The sequence below is a fragment of the Misgurnus anguillicaudatus genome, chromosome 21, assembly GCF_027580225.2.
Source record: "Misgurnus anguillicaudatus chromosome 21, ASM2758022v2, whole genome shotgun sequence".
Lineage (NCBI taxonomy): Eukaryota > Metazoa > Chordata > Actinopteri > Cypriniformes > Cobitidae > Misgurnus > Misgurnus anguillicaudatus.
In genome coordinates this window covers 45,655,363-45,675,970 of record NC_073357.2, presented here as the reverse complement: position 1 = coordinate 45,675,970, position 20,608 = coordinate 45,655,363, and the positions used below count along the sequence as shown (strand labels likewise).

At 37.2% G+C, this 20,608-nt stretch overlaps 1 protein-coding gene across 2 annotated transcripts in view; it reads right to left on the bottom strand.

Moving 5' to 3' along the window:
* lrrc4cb (leucine rich repeat containing 4C, genome duplicate b) overlaps positions 1-16,702 on the bottom strand; it is a 43,560-nt gene extending 26,858 nt beyond the window's left edge. The window contains exon 1 of one of the 2 annotated variants that reach the window (XM_055209240.2): positions 16,328-16,702. The gene's annotated coding sequence lies outside the window, so the exon portion shown is untranslated. Of the gene's footprint in view, positions 1-7,431; positions 8,476-16,327 lie in introns of those variants that run through there. The other variant, XM_055209234.2, reaches the window with a different exon arrangement.
* Positions 16,703-20,608: the final 3,906 nt, after the last annotated feature.

The following is a 20,608-nucleotide window of genomic DNA, read 5'->3' as shown; positions in this document are numbered from 1 at the left end:
AGCATCCATCACCTGCGATGTCGAAAGGAAGTGTTTATTTCGACAGTGTTTATAGGGAAACATACTAAAACCCTAAAATCCCACTTCTTATGTCTGGTGAAGGAAAATGTAAAACCACTCTGCTTCAAACTTCCCCATTCAGCACACCTATATATTCCTGTGAGCTGTGCTTTTCACAGTTCAAAACAAATACATCTGCCTAGTCATTAACCTTAATGACTGCACTACACAGACAATGCAGAGGAGAATAGGGGAGGCAAACAGTGGTAACCATTACTTTCCCTGCTTGAGATGACAATAGGAGCAGCTGAGGGCCTCCAAGCTATAATCTCACTGTGGCCATAGAGTCTCCTCCGTCATTAGTATTGACTCTGCATGAGGCCCAGCCAATTGTAGCACTCGGCTGCGAGCATGGCGGCACACATAAATCCAGCGGGTTTCCAGCCCCTGAGTGCCTCTCCAAGGAAGCCAGCACATTACTTCAATTCATTCTCTTTTTCTCTTTTATAAAACTACTTGTTTTTATAGTGTATCATGGAAATCTCCCATAACATTGCACCAGCCTGGGTTCAAGCTCTTTATTCAAATGCAAGCAATTTGACCTTTTTTAGGAACAGAACGAAACACATAATTTTGGCAAAATCTGATTGATTTGAATGAGACACTCATTCACACTTGCAAAGCAGCATATACTCTTCAAACAGACCTACAGTATAGCCTAGAAAAATAACATGTAACCACATTTTAGTTTATTTTTGCTAGAAGTGGGTTTTCTTATAGCTGGACTATATCGGGTCTATATATAATCTGACAGTGACAGTGAAATAACAGCCATTGCTTGCTTTTTGGTTATATAATTGTATTTTTTATTATAATTTCATTTGATTTTGCTAATTTAAAGCATTATGATATCGTACATCAAAAGTTGCTTGCAACATTACAACATTAATGCAACATACTTTAAAACCCCTTATGGCACTGTCCTGTAAACGAGTTTACTTTAATATTTTGCATGTAAATTTTAATCAATCATGACAAACTATACATCATTGAAAAGGTCTAAGACTCTATAGCTACATATTTCATACATAAATTATTTAGAAAGAGTAATTGATTCATTTATAAAGAGTGTGCCTCAAAACATGTATATCCTGCTAAATGCCATTTTCCCACCAGGGACATGTATGTTTACTTCAGTGTTTTGCACATGTATTCTTATATAATCATGACAAACTATATATCATTTGTAAGCTCTAAGAATGTAGTTTTCATTTATCACCATTTTGGGAAAGAAATGACATAGTGAAAGTCATTTTGTAAAATGCCACAGGTCCACATGTGGGCCTATGTAGTTATTATATATTTGTAACAATACCATGTTCTAAACCTAAAAAATCTTGAAAACTATATATCGTTGGATTTGAAAGCTCTTAGAGTGCAGTTGTCATATATCATCACCACTTTGGGAAAGAAATGACGTAGTGAGAGTCCGTTTCTAAAAGGTCACAGGCCCACAGGTAGGCCCAATTTGTTTTTACATATTTTGACACTCCTACTCTAAACCTTAAAAACCTTGACAAACTATATATCACTGGAAAGCTCTCAGAATGTGGTTTTCATATTTCAAGGTCATTTGATGAAAGAAATAATGTAGTGACAGTTTTTTGTTACATGACCCCCCATATTTGTATTAATTATTACATATTCATAACATTATATCCTATTATAAATCTTCAAAAATGTTGATAAACTATATATCATTGGAAAGCTCTAAGAATGTACTTTTTATATTTCATGGTCATCTGATAATAGAAATAATTTATTGGCAGTATTTTGTTACATGATTCCCCCATAGTTATTATATACAAATTATTAAATATTTATAACACTATATAATATTATAAATCTTGTAGTAATAATCAGAAAAACTTTTTTTGTGTGTGTGTGTGATTGTTGCGGGCAAAAATCCTTGATAATGTGGCACGTTTTCTTAAAAAATGCGATGGAATAATCAGAAAAACTTAATTTTTTTGTGTGTGATTGTTGCGGGCAAAAATCATTGATATTGAGGCACGTTTTCTTAAAAAATATTTATGCAATTATATAGGATGGAATTGTGGGAACTTGCAAAAATTGTGAGCACTTGCAAAAACTGCAGATTTTGCAGCTTTTCAATGATGTTCACGTCACATAATCATGTCACTTCATAATGTTCCCATTGCAACAGGGGACATGGCTGCGCTTGTGTGAAGTAATTGCACACATTTTTAACCTTCTGCTAAGCTATATGTGATTTTTGCTACGAAAATGCCGGGATTATAAAATCATGCAAGCCCCGTATATTTTGCACATGGAAATCTGCAATTTATGCTGCGAAAGTGCAGCGTATTTAAAAAGATGTGGCCCCTGCATAAATATGCAGACTTTGGGTGATTATGCATTCAATCATGCGATCGCATAATCACGTTTTTCTGGAGGGACTGAATAATAATACAGTGACAGTAATTTATCAAGTTGTGACAAGAGTATGCAAAAAACTGTTGACACCTAGTGGCCGTTGTTGGTAAAACCACTAAAAGTGTGACAAATCTCACTTTTTTGTGATTTGTACTTGAAATTTGGATCACAACTAGTTTAGATTTGTCTTAATTTTTGTATCATTTCTGGAGTGAAACATTTTCAATTTTTATAACTATTATATAAATATTGAATTTATTGCATTATTTTTATTTATCACAATAAATGTAAACTACTACAAAATTTTTATTTAATGTTTCACCTCCAGACACTTAAAAAAAGACACTTTAAAGTGTCTTCTTTAAAACAAAACCAAGATTAGTAGTTATATTAATTTACATCACCTTTTTACCAACTCAAAAAGGCCTATGTCAGTTTTTAAGATATTAAAAAGTTACATAACATCACCTATCCATATACTACTTTACTCTAAAAAATTGTGTAATAAATATGCTTTGTTTTATAGTGATGTTGCCGTCATTAAAAAAAAACACTCAATGTTAATTGCATTATTGTGCAATATAGTGATTGCCTTGAAATTGAGCTTAACAAACATCACTTATCAATAGAAAAATACCTGTAATGCACGGTCTCAAGTGCCTTATTATATAAAAGGCACAATGGTACCCAGGCATCAAAAGAGCATGTATTTGCTTCCCACAGCATTTGCACCTGGGCCGCACAAGCTTATGGATTGTATTCCCTGGACTATTGTACCGCCTTTCATATAAAGTCTGTCGGTTGGCAAATGTTTTCATTGCAGAACCGGTTGCAACCCGGACAATGTCACAACAGCATGTATTCGAGCAAGTCTGTGATTTAAGACATGAATCTCTCTGATACACTTCTGTTCATGAATCCAGGCCAACTGATCTAAGAGGCTTGAAAAAGACAACTGCCTTCATGTTCTTCTTCTCCTATTTTAAAAAATATGCTGAGAGTGGGATAAGACATCCTCCAGGGGAGGGGAAGGGTGGTTGTTTGTAAAGGGTTTCCGATATAATGAGCAACCCAGATTTGTACCGTGCCTTCCATGCTTGTGGTGAAAAACATACAGTGTATTCAAGCAAGGCAAACTGATATTTATAAGCCGAGCTGAGCTGAACACACCTCCTCTCTGTCTCCGCTGACTAATATTAGGAGAACAGTACAATTTATGGCTCATCCGTAGAATATCATGTTGACACAGGATTTCTGAATTGACAATCAACACAAAGGCTGAGATTGTGTGACAGCGTAATCTCCATTGCAGGTCTTTGCAGGGGAATTTAAATGCACAGACATTTATTACAGTTACTGAGCCGGAGGGCATGGAAGTCAATTTTCATTTTCACTGAAATGAAAGGTTTGGTTAATAACCTGCCTAGAAGCACAAGCACCATAGATTTTAAATGCATGAACTTTAACCCTTCATGCCTATGCGCATGTTCACCACCCTGGCTTTTCTCCAGTGCACCAAATGTCCCTCTGAAAGTCTATTTCCCTCGAGTATGGCATTAGACATCTGCTGCAGAACTAAAACCAGTGCCGCGTGCTTGCCCCCTCATTTATCTGTTGCCATTTGGGCTCTGTCTTGTTTCGCAAGACACTGACTGATATGCCCTAGTCACCTTTTGCTAACGTAATGCACATTGGGCGATCTGCTTCTTGTACCCGCCACAAACTAATTATGTGGATTGATATATCTACATAAACAATTGACTGATAGCACAGAATACGAGATAGCAGGGTAAAATGTATTCAAACAGTACAGTGAGTGTGAGCTTTATATAAATTTGCACAGGTTCTTGGGCAGCAGGTCATCTTGAATGGATCTTATCATTAGTGTGTGTCACTATGCAAGGGAGTTCATTACATATAAGCCTGATGAATTTTCCTTTGGCTCCAAATGGGATCTGAACCTGTGACCCCAACATTGCTAGGCGGGCAATGAGCAAGAAACAAGGTTAGGCTACTCTAGCAGCACATTCACCACAGTGTAGCTTAAATTGTTAAGGGAGATCTACTGTGACAACCTACATACTGTTGGTAATACACCACAGGATCATCACTCTTGCACAAATTCGCAAAAGATTAATGTGAACCGGCATTCGCAGAGGCCGCATGACCTGGCAACAGCCCTTGGTGATTCCACAATTATTATCAGCGAGAATCTGCCACAGGAGACCCTATTAAACACAAGTATAAAGGCTGATTAAAACACTGAAGCCCTGGAGGCTGTGTGCTATTGGGATTACTTGGTTTGTTGTTCAGACATCCTGGGTACAAGATCAGATATGAGAAGTTATAAACCAAGCTCTAAAACCAACATGCATCTTATAGTCCTGAATGAATCTTTTGAGTTCTATGAGAACATTATCTGTGTAATGATATTTCACTTCAATGGAATCTGAAAACTGCAGTCTTGTTAGCATGAAAAACTATCCACTAACATGACAGTGTATCTGTTGTATTACTGCATTGGTCATTGTACAGTGTGGCTGATATTGTCTTCTAACACAAGAAAGAATGAATCAATAACCACAAAATAATTTAACGTTACATTAAGCCTCCCCCAAGTGCCTTGAGCTATTGATTCTACATTGATTCTAATGGTCCAAAGGTCAAACATTTTAGCTAGAGAGGAAGTCAGACATTTTTCCCAATTCATATTTTTCATATAATCTTTGAATGAGATAAACTTGTCTGGGTTGCTACAGGCTAGACTCTAACTCTAAACGCCCTCTCTTGGACTGTTTAATTAAAACAGTATTAAATAATTTAAAACTTAAGTGAATTGAGGCGGAGTAGTGGTTGCGGTCAATGGAAAATTGTGTGAGGCAAGTAACTCTCGATATACAGTCTCTCTTTTGCATCGTGATTGACAATATTAAATGAAAATCCTGCTGCTGCCAAACTTTCATTTATAACTCAATTTAAAATTCCACTATCATACTTTTCTTACTTTGAATTCTGCAGGAATAGAGGAACGACAAAAGATGAATAAAAGGTCATTTAAAAGAGAAAGTCTGCATAGCTATAATGTTTATCTCCTCTAACAGCACTTCCTCTGACCTGAGAACAGTAGTAGTCATTCATCTGGGCCCTACTGCATCTCCACTGCAAATGCGCTTGCAAATACGAGAACAATCTTGCCAAATTTTGTACATTTTTAGAGGAAGCCATTACGTACAATCACTTTATTCGCGGACATTAAACTTTTCAATTCCGCACAAGACATGACAAGATGATCTCTAAGCCTGACCCGCATTAGAGATGGTCTTTATGAAGTATCAGGTTGAGCAGAAACATTTCAGCTGCTTCATTTTTCTCTAAATGGCAGAGATTACTGAGGTTAATGGGTGCAATATTAGCTAAATGCTCTCGTTTACAGGCTCTTCCTTCTTGCCTTTGGGGAACTGAATGCTATGTGGCATATTTTTGGCTCAGCTGACACATTTAATACATTAACACTCATTTTCATGACAGCAGGACACTGCCTAGAATCACACTGAAACATTTTTCTGAATCAAAAATGAGGAATTTCCAGTCCAAAAATAAATTCAGGTCACAGTCTGTTGAAGTACAAGCAAGCTTTCCACCACAGGAAGTTTTCAATTGTACATTTGGTACCTTGGTGAAAATAGTATGGTGCTTTAGTGCAGGTCTTGCATCTTGCAAATAAATATATAAATGAAATAAAAAAGACAGTGGGCCCAATAGATGTGTGATTTTAATTACACATTTCATTTGAGCAAATTCATTTCATCTCATACTTTAATTGAGCTATTTGATGCTTTCATTTAAGCTGGATAAGATGATTATGGACCACGGTGGACTGGATTGCTCAGAACATCTGTGATGGATTATTCACAGCGAAAGGCCAAGTTGAAGCCCATCTAGTGTGTTTAATCTAACAAAGAGAATATACAGTTTTTTTTATTTCTGAATGCATTCGGGTTTTTTTTAAAATGTTTACTGTTTTTGTTACTCTTTCAGCTTAAGAATATCAGAGCACACAAAGTGCTTAGAGAAAAGATCAGCCATACAAACAAGTAACCAAGAAATACTTTGCTTGTTAAAATATGTGTTGCATCCTAAAATGAGCTCATTTGATTGTAACTGATTTAGCCTCTTTACACAACAAAATGTGTTTTTTTAACACTGATAAGTATCAGCTGAGCATAATGCAATCATATGATTTACCCAAAGGCAGCCCAATAAGGTAACAGATTTGTATCCATGTTTAAATAGATGCTCTCTTCTATCAAAACCAGCAATGGATTTCAGCACCTTCCCAGAAAAGACAGCTCCTCAATACTCAAAACCACAGAAGAAGCAACAACCCACGAACCCATGAATCATCCACCGAAAATTACGCAAGCGCTCTCGAAAACCAATACATGGCTCAGAAGCTTTTCCTCTGGATCTGACTTGTATATTACAGCATCTCTTTACCAATGCACAGTCAAGTTCTGAAGCCTTTCGAGGGTTGAATGTTAAATGCAGATTAGCATCAGTGTGTGCTGCCAGTTTTCCTGTAACTAAACTGTTGGGTTATTCGGTCAGAAATGATTAAATTTGCTATAAAGGGTTATGACACATCATGCAGTTGAAATGTGTTACTTATGCAGTATCCAGGAAGTCTCAAAGTCTCTATTAGAATCAATGAGGAATAGTTGTGTCGACCATCATGGATACACTGCCTCTTTCCCCTCGTCTCTTTAGAGCATAGCAATGCACATGTGAACAGAATATGAATGACCCAACGCCATATTCTAGCAAAAGTAATGGTAAGTAGAGCAACAGAAAGGCATTAGAGAGCTCTGAATAAATGAAATAAATGAAAAATCTACTGTCAGAAATAATGCAAACCATATCTAGATAGATATAGACGTTTTTAAATAGATTGAACTGTTAGATTAGGTTTCTTACCTATTTTCAGTGTTAGATGTGAAGCGATGCCAGTAAATGGGAGCATTACTGCAGCCCTCACAAAATCCCACTTCATGTAGAATCCATGCACGATTTCAGGAGATGTAAGTAAGGGCAGGCGCTCTCTAAAGCGGTCGGTGAGCTTTGACAAAGCGAAGCAGGTGCAAAAAAAGGGAAAGGGGGGCTAAAGGAAAAAAATCTTACACAAAATCTGTAAATAATAAGGAGAGCAATGTACCAACGTTGGTATGTTTTGCTGGAAACATAAAGCAGCCTAATATCCACATCCAGGAAGGAAATGTCTGTATCACATGGGTTTTCAACAGCCTGTCTAGTCCGAATATTCCCTTCGGGTAAAATCCAGCAGAGTTAGTAGTTAGTAGTGTAGGTACTGGCTCCCGAATCTACGTTTGATCGAGGCGAGCTCTTAAAGAAAAAAACAACGCGATATACCGCCGTTTTCAACGCATACTGGCCCGATCACATCTTGCCTACATCCACAACCGCAGTCCATAGATTTAACATAACGCGCTGACTCCGCTGAATGGCGTTTAATGTGTTACAGCATCACCTCACAGCATCCTTCTGACTCCGTCCTCTCGTCTGGATATTTGATCATTTCTCGTGAGCGATGTGCACTGCAGAGCCCTCCTCAAAGTTATACAATTGCCTCCACTGAATACTTAAGTCTCAAAATCCAGTAATTATGTTTCTGTTCGCGTTGCCAATGCGAATTCCGGTATATTTTTTCAATTTACCGACGCAATAAACTCAAATCCACAACGTAAACTTACAGGGTCCTCTTAATGAATCATCTTTTGACACGCGTATGCGCTGCAGATTTCTTGCTCTCTTACATGATTCGCAGTTGCGCTGGACAGCTCTGTGTTTCGTCAGATAATGTTGATTAAAAGTAAAAGCCCACGAAAAGATGCACCGAGTCCTTAAACGGCATCTATATAAGAAGAGAATATGTGCACGAGCTTAACGGCTGATTACTCAGTATATGACACCGTGTGCATTTGAAAGGCATCTGTTGCTGAATGATGCGCATTACTTGTGTGCGCGCGCGTTAGTTTTTACCTTACACATGATTAACCATCGAAATATCTTTATTTAAAGTTAGCTTATTAATATTTTCCTGGCACATTTTGATGTGGGATTGCCACCTACCGGCATACATCCCTCTCTCAACATTTCTGTCAACCATTAGGATAACGCCACAATTTTAGTGTATGGCATTGTATGCATTTCTGAACATTCTTGCCGTTTCCCTTTATGTACGCACATATCTTGTCGATATAATACAAAGCAGGTATGTGTTCATTTGTTAGAATATTAAAATCAATTTATTTTTTTCCAATTAATTTTTGCTATTTTGTAATCTAAAGTTAATGGTTCTGCATCACAAACATACCAGAACTGGGCAAATATTAACTTGGGCAACTGATTTTCCACACCATTGAAATACATATGTCCTCAAAACATATTCATCACCTCTATTTATCACGTTTTAGCATTATTGCATGCTTGAAAAAGTAAATGCACAATTTAAAAGTTCTTTCTGCGAAAATAGTTGATAGACTATGTAAATACACCAAATATCTGGTTGGACAACCATAGGCAGCAATACTGCAACTAAATAGCACATCACCTTTAATTTATTGAGCCGTGCACATTTCTGGCCCATTAAACTATAAACTGTTCTTTTCAGGCCCTGCCACTGCCATATCATATCATCATTATAGCCAACTGGCAAGCTTCGTTCAATGTTGGGAGGCCATTTCAATGTGGATTTATTTTCTTTTCTAGACCATTGTCCAACCGGATCGCCCATTTTTAACTTCAGCTCACAGCTGGACATTCTTCCTAAGAACTGTCTGGTGGTACACAGCTGAATTCATGATCCTTCAACAAGTTGTCCAACTTGCCCGACAGAAATATATTCCCATTCCAAAAACACTGCCACTTACTTACATGATTCACTTTAAGTATGATGTTCTTACAGTGCAATGTGGTATTGACTTTATACTGGATATAAAAGACCTGCATTCTCTAAATGTCCCATTTTAGATGTTTTTTCAGGAAACATGAGACGGCAGGGATTTCCACTTTACTACTTTTCTGTGAAATACATTTTTGCTCAGACTGCTGTTGTTGAATTATGAACATTGACCTTATTGATGCCACAGATGCCTGTAGTTCTTTGAAAGTTGCTTGGGGATTTTTTTAACTGTTTCCTGGAATCTATTTATATGTGCAAGGATTGTGTTTAAATGTGCATTTTAAACTCAAAAGTACTGGATGTGGTACTGCCTGCCTGTGTTTGATCTTCTGTATATGTTGGGTTGTTTGAAACCATATAGGTAAAATGTGGACAAAATCAACCGCTGGGTTTTAAGTAAACAACCCAAATGCTGTTTCGAGTAACAACCCATCATCAGTTGGGTTTGTGCACTTGTTCCTAATTCATTTTATGTTATTTGTATCATAAGGCCTATAAAACACATTGCTGTTGGTTCTTCTGCCAGTAAAGATAAACAAAAACTGCCTAATATGGTGCATCTAAAAGTTATTTTATTGTGGGTGGTGCTGTTACGCCTGTAAAAGAGAAGTAATGCCACGTACAAAAAGCAAATTATTAATAAGCTAGATAGTTATGTACTTTGAACTGACAACACTTTCATCTTCAAAAACACATTCATTTTGATTTCGCTGGTTCAGATTTCTAAGCTTCAGCAATTTATGCATGTATTGCTAAACTGTGAAATTGTTACATCAAGCATGTTTTGATTTAAAAGTTTCTATTTGGTGCACATTAATGTGCATGAACTTCTGCATGGATGGATAGATGGGTTGTCTGTATTGTTCTAGTGGCTGTATGTACATGTGTGTGAGCCAGGTAGATTTGCTTGTTTGATAGAAACTAGCAGCATTCTTGTTCCTCAAGCATTACTTTTTTAGTCCTTTTGTTACATCCCACACATCTGCGGTTCTGAGCATAGATTCAGTGCCATGTCAGCTTTCTGGGACAGACTGTAAGAAGTAAAAGACGAGAAGAGAGACTTTTTAAAGCTACTAAGACTGGCTTTAAATTATTAATATTGCTGTCCCACTGCTCTTGTTCTTTCATGTCTCACTTTAATTTTAAATGACTTATCCCAACATAGAATATCCATATGATAAGAACCATGCAGAGAGTAGAGGCGAGGCTGCCTCCTCCGAACCTGAGAGTTTGTACCTTTGAGAACATATTTCTTTTCAACACAACCATGACTCTGAGAGAAGCATGGGGGTGTAAGAAAAGTCTTGAAAAAACTGTGTGTCTTATCTAAAAATGGGAAACCCAATCTGATGTTTTAGAGGATAACATTACTTAACATTACTTAGGTCCGAAGTTTGTTTATATTTTTATATTTGCTGCATTATACATTTATTCATTGCTTTCATCCAAATCATGCATGTTGCATTTTTAAAATAAAACTATACACATCATTATAATAAAAATATAACACTTTAGCCTCAAAATAAGTCGTAGTAATGACTTAGTATGATAATAATATATTAAAGGGCACATAATCAGACTTTTTCCATGTTAAAGTGCTATAATTGGGTCCCCAGTGCCTTTATCAACCTAGAAAATGTGAATAAGATCAACCCAGTAACTAAGTTTTGATAAACCATTCTCCCCAAGCATGTGAAAAATAGGTAATTGAAATTTGGCTCCCCTAGTGATGTCAGAAGGGGATAATACCACCACTTAATTTGCACTATCCAACCACAGCACTATCATTTAGTACAGAGATCAGCTCACAGGCATGTTAAAGGACACAACCAAAACGGCACATTTTTGCACACACCTACAAAGTAAAAGTTTTAATTTGCTATAATAAATTATCTTTATAATATTTTGAGCTAAAACTTTACATACAATATGTGCTCTGGGGACACCAAACATTTATTTGACATCTTAAAAAAGTTTTGTGAAATGTCCCCTTTAATAAAAAATACTGATGGGCTGTAATATGTTCACTTAACTTTCTTCAAACAGAATAATAATTTATACTCGTTTTCTGAGCTGCACTGCCACCATCAGAACAGTATAAGCGGACCATCAACTCTTTAGCCAGGGCCAATGGTCTTGAACCCTGCGTCATGGTCCTGGATGTAAACATAGGTATAAGCAATGCCATCGCATAATTTAACATTGGAAATCACTTTTATACCAAATAATCTCTTATTAACAAGGATGTATACAGTATAGTGTGCACGTGATATATATATATTTAGATAGGGTTACTCACACTGTATAGGTACCACTGCAGCACAAGTAATTTGGACCGTGTGAGTACGAATCAGCCAGCTGGCCGCTGTCAATCCCACAATTCAACTTGAGACCTTCCATGGCACTAGTGGAAGTGTTCGGGCAGTATGGGTTCCGAAACAAAAATGCACATGCCCACGCTCACAGAGCATGTAACCAGCAGTCTCAGCAATGCCTGCACTGAAAGTTCATGTGAACAGGTAAACTCTACCACTGATAAAAATTGTGGGGGTTGGGATCTGGTGACTGTGGGGGCCATTTTAGTACAGTGAACTCATTGTCATGTTCAAGAAACCAATACATGATGGGTACATCATGGTGGTCATAAAGGGATGGACATGGTCAGAAACAATGCTCAGGTAGGCCGTGGCATTTAAACGATGCTCAATTGGCACTTAGGGGCCTAAAGTGGGCCAAGAAAACATCCCCCACACCATTACACCACCACCAGCAGCCTGCACATTGGTAACAAGGCATGATGGATCAATTTTCTCATTCTGTTTATGCCAAATTCTGACTCTATCATTTTCGCCCACAGGACTGCTGCATACTGGATGTTTTTCCCTTTTCACACCGTTCTTTGTAAACCCTAGAAATGGTTGTTGATGAAAATCCCAGTAACTGAGCAGATTGTGAAATACTCAGACCGGCCCGTCTGGCACCAACAACCATGCCACGCTCAAAATTGCTTAAATCACCTTTCTTTCCCATTCTGTCATTCAGTGTGGAGTTCAGGAGATTGTCTTGACCAGGACCACAACCCTAAATGCAATAAAGCAACTGCCATGTAATTGGTTGATTAGATAATTGCATTAATAAGAAATTGAACAGGTGTTCCTAATAATCCTTCAGGTGAGTGTATATTCATTACAAAAAACTATTAAATTAAACATTTTAAATAGAGAAAACTTTGGAACACATAAATACAAAATACATTGGTCAAATCAGTTTTCACCATATTGCAGCAAGCATAACTGTACTGTATGTTGGGGGATGTAATTAGGTTACATAACACTCAGTAGTATTTGTTGAGAGGCAGACAAATGAGTAGTTATTATTTTAACCATGCGTGTTAAATGAGTTCACTCCTGTAGCAATGGCAGAGGCTTTGGATTGGTTTTTAAAAATGTTGCACAGTGGCTGAACTTTTATCTAAAATATTGGGCCTGGGGAATATTTTAAAGACATTTAAAATTATAGATGGCATCACTACCTTTAAATTGCTAAATTAAAACAGTAACAGCCAATAAATTATAACCAAAGGAGGGTAGATTTGGTTTTAACATTGGGTTGGTTGAGGTGTCAACTATACATGTTTTCATTATTTTTTGTATGAATATGGGGGGTATAACTGTTTCTTTGGATTATTTCCATCCCTGGAAACTAGGTCCATATGGATATACTGTATATAAAAAGGGTGTGTGTGTGTTTCTAGTATCCATTTATATGCATATACATAGGGATCTAGTTATATATTACATAGATCTAAACTCATTTTACTCCTTTTAGAGACAGGCATTTGGCCAGAAAAGCAAAGGCACAAAGCCCAGCACGGAATGGCATTAAAACAGCACACACATTCAGCATATTAGCACCGAGCAGTGCAGTAAATCAAAAGAACCAAACACTTCATCTATAATTCATTCAGAAGCAAAGTACAGAAGTTCAGGGTAAACTTGTAGAGTGGAAGAGGAATGCCAATGGTGTGTTGTGGCTTTATCGGTGTTAATATTTAGTAATCAAAAACCAAATACTTTTCAAAATAGTACTAGTATGGAATATCAATGGGGCTATTTGCTCTAAACATGTCCACGGGATCAAATACTTTTGTGAACCCTAGAGGGTTACTCTGTTTGCTGAACCAGTGTCTTTAAACATTGAATATTCAATGCATACATTCCATAAATAAACATTGAAGTTAAAAAGACGTGTTGAAATGTTTAAGAAAATGTTGGAGATAAGATGCTTTTTAAAATTTTTTATAGACTCTTCATTGCTAGCTTAATTACCATTTCTATTGTAAACATAGCTTTGTATACTGTGCTTGTTATGGCTCTTAAGGCAAAATGTTAAATGCTCACAGCATGGTTCTTCCAGTAAGTCTGCAATATCTTACATTTTGCACTTCAGTATTATATTATTTCTAATTTAGATTAAAATTATTCTTATTAGCATGAAACCATATGTATGGTTGCATCTTGGCAACATGTGGATTTATTTAAACAAAACATTGGATTCATTTTACCCATATGCCCCAATGGTGAGGTTTGTGGACAGTGCCACCTGCTCATCAAAAATTTGTGTAGTTCTTGAATAATATGCCTAAATCCATGCTTGATGAGTGTAGTGTCGACCATCTTTAACCATTTATCTAAATCCTATTGTGTTTAAATTGATGCATTGCAAATAATGTCGCTTGGGGGTTTGGCTCCAGAAATGGTGCTTGAAGATATAATTCACATTGTATTACTTCTTAGTATTTATTACGATTTGAATACTGTAGTTTGAAGTGAAAATAGGACAAATGAGCAGTTTGGAGGTCATTTAGTTATAAAAATGAAAAGACGGTCAAATCTTAAGTCTTAAGTTGTGGTCCTAAAGAACAACACCTGATGTAATGTTGTCTGTGGAACGCCTGATTGTTGTTTCAGAAGTCTTATCAGTTCTTTTGAATTACAGCAGCTCAGGAGCGTGACCTCTCTACTGGAGTGTGAAGATAAAATGAACTAAATATAATAAAAAGAAACAAAGTGAGGTGGGAAGCGCTTTTTTTCGTCTTCATTTACCTTTTTTTTGAGTCTGGCCGGCACTATATTCCATTAAAATGTAGCTTTTCCCCGGAGAATGTCATGAAATGAAATCAAATTTAAAAATAAAATGCAAACCTTACCTTTGTGATTGTCAACATATGATTAGTTCTTTTTGCTTTGAGAAGTAATGCACTACACAATCATTTCCCCATTTAAAATAGTATTCTGTTATAGAATAAATGAGCTGTAAAACTGATGTTTCACTTATGAAAATATTTCTCTGTTTATAATATGAAATTATAAGATTGTGTTTTTGATATGTATTCTTAAATTCAGGATTTGTGTTTCTTGTAACCCATATAATCAATATGTTTTTTTTCTAGTTCAAGTACTGTGCTCATCTTATTAGTTTAACAGCTTACAGGAATGATTTGATTATGTTAAAATGTGTGTTTAGGTTAAAGGTGCAGTGTGTAATTTTTAGAAGGATCTCTTTACAGAAATGCAAAATAATATACAAAACTATATTATTAAATATATATTATATATTTCTATAGAAACCCTTAAAGGTAGGGTTTCACATTTTGAAAAATGCTAACGGTTGCCGTCTAGCAATGAAATCACGATCCCACCCTCCAGTCAGATCGCCTACTGTAACTACATTGTTACGCTAATCCGTAAACGAACACAAATTTCATAAGAAACACAATGTTTCATCAAAGTAGAATATCTGAATCCATCTCAATACAAACATATTGCGTACCTACCTTACCAAAATAAACAGAGCAATGACCCTTTCAGACCCTTTGCCTCCTGCAGCTGTTTGCATCTCATGGTAAAGCAGTAAAGTTACCGATGTTCATTTGGGTTTTTGTTCTTTCCTGATCTAGGCAGTTTTTGCTGTTGTTGTTAAAAAACATGTCTTTCGTTTTGTGGCTCCGGTGCAGGTTGTCAGCAGGAAAGTTTGCCATTCTTGCTGTTTACAGACGGGAGGTGAGGGCACGTGAACGCGCCGATGGCGTATGGTGTCTGCGTGAACAAGCTGCGCGGTCGGCATTAAAATCACGCTTACGTATGTGGGACAAAAAAGGCAACGTCCGTTCGGACCGAAATCTATGATTGGTTGAAAATTTTTTGGTCCTACGCCTTTCACAGATGACATAAATTTCTACAAATACATTTAAACAACTTAACATAGTGATTGCTATCAGGATGTGAGGAGACTTTTAAAAAGCATAACTAAAAATGTTTCAGGATCAAATGTGTTACCCTACCTTTAATGGACAAACTGTCTTTTACTAAGTTGTCTCCGATGACATGTTTGTCCGGTGGCGGCTACCGTAGCTTCTCTATGTGATTAAAAAGCGAGGGGTAAGCAGTGAACTGAGCCATTGGTTGCAATTCACCAGCACCTCACAACTAGATGCAGCTAAAATTTACACACTGCACCTTTAAAGACAGGTTAAATCATTTGTAAAAATGATTTCTGAAATGAAGAGATCCCTGTGGCAGCAACAGAAGGTTTAACTATTTAATTAGAATGAATGGATAAAAAACAACATTAGTGTTTTTCTGAAAATAAAAACGACTACTAATGCCTAAAATAAATAGTCATTATACCCTATACTATAGCTCCTATAACGTTTTTAAAGCTAAAGTTTGTTCTTAAAAAACATAGTCAGAGATTACAATCCTGTCTTTCCATACAAGGTTTCATCAGCAAAGGACATACAAGATTACAACAAAACCTAAAAAAAAATCTTCAATAGGCTTCTCTGACCCACCAAAATAGACTGGCAAAATAAATCATTTAAATCTTTACCTCAGGGCATGGATCATTCTTCAGACTTTTCTCTCTTTCTTCCTTTGCCTTATCCATCCAGGTACAGTAGCCCATGAAACTTTCATCTGGGATGGTGCCTTTTATCAGTTGTATCCCCCGGCTACGAAGGCATACCAGATGGTGACTAAAATCAAAGCACACTTCCTCCAAAAAAGCAGTCCTCTGGTGACACAGCCTTACAAGTCAAGATAACAAGAACTACCGCCACTAAGAATTACGCTGGTCTTAACATATTCCCAGTTGAGTATGTTGAAGAGAAAAAAATAAGATGTGAAAGACAGAAAACAATGTACTCCCAAACTTGTCTTGCTGTGTGAATTGCGGCATGGTCCTGTCTTTAGGCTGATGGACCTGAGCACCGCGGCGCTACTGAAAGCCATTGCCTTATAAGCATCACTTTCTTCATACAGTAGATAAATGACATTGTGCTGCATTGCATTCTGCCCCAAATCCCCAACCATCCTCCCCTCGCCCCCCTCCTCTCTCATTCTCTGATTCTCAGACTCTAACAAGAACACGTGAGGACACAAGAGGACAGTCTAGACTACAAATCAGATCCTTAGCTCATATATCTCAAAGACAACTAAGGCTTTCAGTCTAATCCATGTTATTGGACTGAAAAACAAGATTGTTTTTTTTACTGCGAATTGAATTACGATAGTTTATTGTTTTGTTAATTGGAATATACAGCACACTTAATCTAGTTTTGTATTACTGATACCACATAAGTGCTAATTATTCTGCTTACTAAAGGACCTCAGACAGTAACGTTGCCATTATAATTGTTTTTTTTAAGTCACACATATTTTTGTTATTGTTGTATAGGCATAGTGTTATTTTTTTCAAGTATATGCTTTTCTTTTATCTAACTTCTTTATTTAATCCATAAAAAGTGCCATTGTGACAAAGTAGAGGTTAAACAAGCGATAGGTCCACATAAGCAGTGGTTTCCAACATCATGCCCGCGGGCACCAGGTTGCCCGCCTGGAGTCTGTGAGTTACCCGCCAAAGCACATTTTTTATTAATATACTCAATTTTAATATTTATTATTTTAATTATTTATTAGGTTGGCTTCAAAGGGTTTGAGTAGACTATATAAAAATAGTAGCCCTCCAGATTGTTTTATCCATTGTAGTAGCCCTTGCTTACAAAAAGGTTGGAAACCCCTGGTTTAGAGATATCTGTCCCATGCCGGATCTGTCCTTTTTTTACTCCCGATTCAGGAATCTCTGTCTTTACCCTACAACACAGAATATCTGTGCCCAACCAGCAACCACTTCAAAAATGTGTAAGTTGCCTATAAATGGATTATGTCCATAGTTAAAACTCTGATCCACCACAGCGACTGATCGCTCAGTATTTGAACTCGTCGGCCTTTTCTTTGGCCTCTTTTGAAATAATAAGAATCCTACGTGATGTGCTCATCCATCACAGGGTGGAGTGGCTGGAGGAGAGACTCCCTGGCTGTGCTGTAGTGCTAGATGATAAATGTTCTCCTCCTTGGCCTCTTGAAAGTCCAGAGACTCAGTCAAATCCTCCCACTGCCATCGTGCCTAAATCAAGACGCAGGTACCTATTCTTCCTCCATTTCCCCTCAGTCTGGACAGGGAAGGACAGACTGGTGACGGAAGACACTTTCATCAGTATGATCGAACCTGATGGTGACACAATTCAAGATAAATGGCATCGACATAAACTGACAGCAAATTTCAAATTCAGCCGAGCGGGTTGGAAAGCGACCGATGCGGAACTGTAAGATCTGTGAGATTGAATTTGCGGTATGCCGAGAGTTGAGATTGACATCAATCATTTCGAATATGACTTTGGATTTGAATCCCAAATGTCTAAACAACCGATATATTTTAGTCACGTGGAGAGTTTGGGAGTTGACTGTGGTGCTCTGAAAGATGGGTTGTTTTAAAAGAGTCAAAATAATGACTTTAAATTCTGGATGTACAGTATAAGAATCATGCCAAATAACTAGGAAAATTGTATCTGTAAATAATATACAGTATTAATATGTAACATACAGTACTAAAACTAATGCATGGCCATGCAAGCACAGATATATTTAATCTTTCTCATGAATCATGATTAAATTTATTCTAAATGCACCACAGGACAAAATGATTTACTGTAACCTATATGAAAGAAGAAAGCGACAAATTCAAACATAATTCATAATCGGATGCGGAATTGCACCATTTTATTGCAGTTGTGGAGCGAGCAGCACAAAGGCAGTGAAGGAAAATGCCTGCAGAAAAATGTCCAAAGGTTATGACATATTCATAGACCCATTTAGCCAAGCAATCTCTGCTTTACCATTTTGCACGGCACATAAACACTTCCAGCATCTTTAAGCATTTCATAGTATTACAGCACGGTGCTCTATAGCTGATTTTATTTCCTGCATTCCACTTACCGGCCGTTACGTCCGATGGCTTCTTAGTTTTTTAAATGAGCTGAAATGGGCTGATGGATCTTTAAAAGATGCCCTCATTTCCTCATCCTTACCCCACAGAAGCAATACATCATATCTGCATTGGGTTTGATTCAGGAAAGGGAGTCAGAGACATTTATGATTACAAATGATCCTATTCTGAATCATAGGCGCTAACCACTTTTACCAGTTCTATAGAGGCAAACATTGCAAACTGTAATAAGAGGCACTATTCACACACGTTTTATTTATGATCTGTGCATAAGCCAAAGGAAAGTGAACATATCTGTGAGGTCTGAACGTTTGTTATGGAATCGAGTCGGGGGAATAAAATCTCAGAGGCTTTTTACACCTTTGGGATTTTCAATCACTTAAATCACATGCAGCGCTCTCTCATTCGGGTTTTCCCAGTCTTTATACGAGGTCCCAGAAAGCCACCTGCAGCCCAGAGCCAAAATTTGACAAACACATTGTTCTCAGCGGGTGGAATCAGACCCCAGGCTGAATGATGGGTGAATGGAAATTATAGTTACATATTCAGCTCCCCAGTACTGCTCTCACAATAGACATATCTGAGAAGATATCACTGTCTATTCTCTAGATGCCAGTTGAATGTTTGCAATACTGTGCATTTTAAGATTAAATTTCATATTATGCAGTGTACATTAAGGAATAAAAGCAAAACTGCAGCTCAGCAATGAAAATTTGGTAACGCAAACTAGTGTTTTACAAGAGATTTGAGTATTTAAGGTGCCCATATTATGAAAAACTCACTTTTTCTGGGTTTTGGGGTGTTCATTTGTGTCTCCGATGCTCCCACACACATACAAACTTTGAAAAAAATCCATCCATGCTGTTCTGAGTGAGATACATGTTTCTGAATGTCCTCTGCCTTGAGTCTCAGATTGCACAAGATCAAACTCAGCATCACTGTGACGTAACTAGCCGTTTCGTCACATTCAGTTTGAATTTTCCCGCCCACCACCCCACTCGCAGGTCTCCACCCACCAGGTAGCTAGAGAGCACAGAGCAGTCACTTCGCTGATACCCTCTATGATGTTATCATGTCTCACGGAAATAACAGCGCTATTTGGATATTATGGATTATACTCCCGCCTACTTTTAAGAACAACGTTTTAACGAGTTGTTTATTGGAACCTAAAGTGTAATCTTATATACAGTGTGTTGCGACGCAAATAGTCATCAGATTGTAGGCGATAAGACGTTCATGTGAAATCTGATGTAAACAACAGACTATGTATCTATATTTCACGGATACGCATTTGTGGACAAATATGGTCATTGGATGTATTTTATTGGACTTTCATGGATTATTCACACATCTGAAACAGATTTGATTCGATTCGCGATCGTTATATCAACACAAAAGGTAAGAAGTCACGTTATATTTTGCATGTTGTCATCTGTCAAAAAATACTACATTTATGATGCTAGAGCATCTGTATCTCAAAACAGAGACCATACATTGATGCAAATCCCGTAAATTATACCTTTTAAATGTATAATAATGTGAATATTATTGTTTGTAGACAGGCTAGATATTTTTTTGCAGGCTAGATAGTTTGCAGCGTGGTTTCGAAAGTAAAAAAAAAATATTTATTTGGCTTTATTTTGGCAATTTAACATGAACTAAGTAATAGTGCTTTGCCCAACTAAAAGTGTTTTGCCAAACTAACCAAGACCGGGCCTTACCGACCCGGCTTTTCTGACGAGGCTAACGTACCGCCGAGTCTCTATCACTTTCCCAAAATACGGTCCGGACCTCCCGCTAGCTTCTAGCAATTAGCACGCGGCCCAC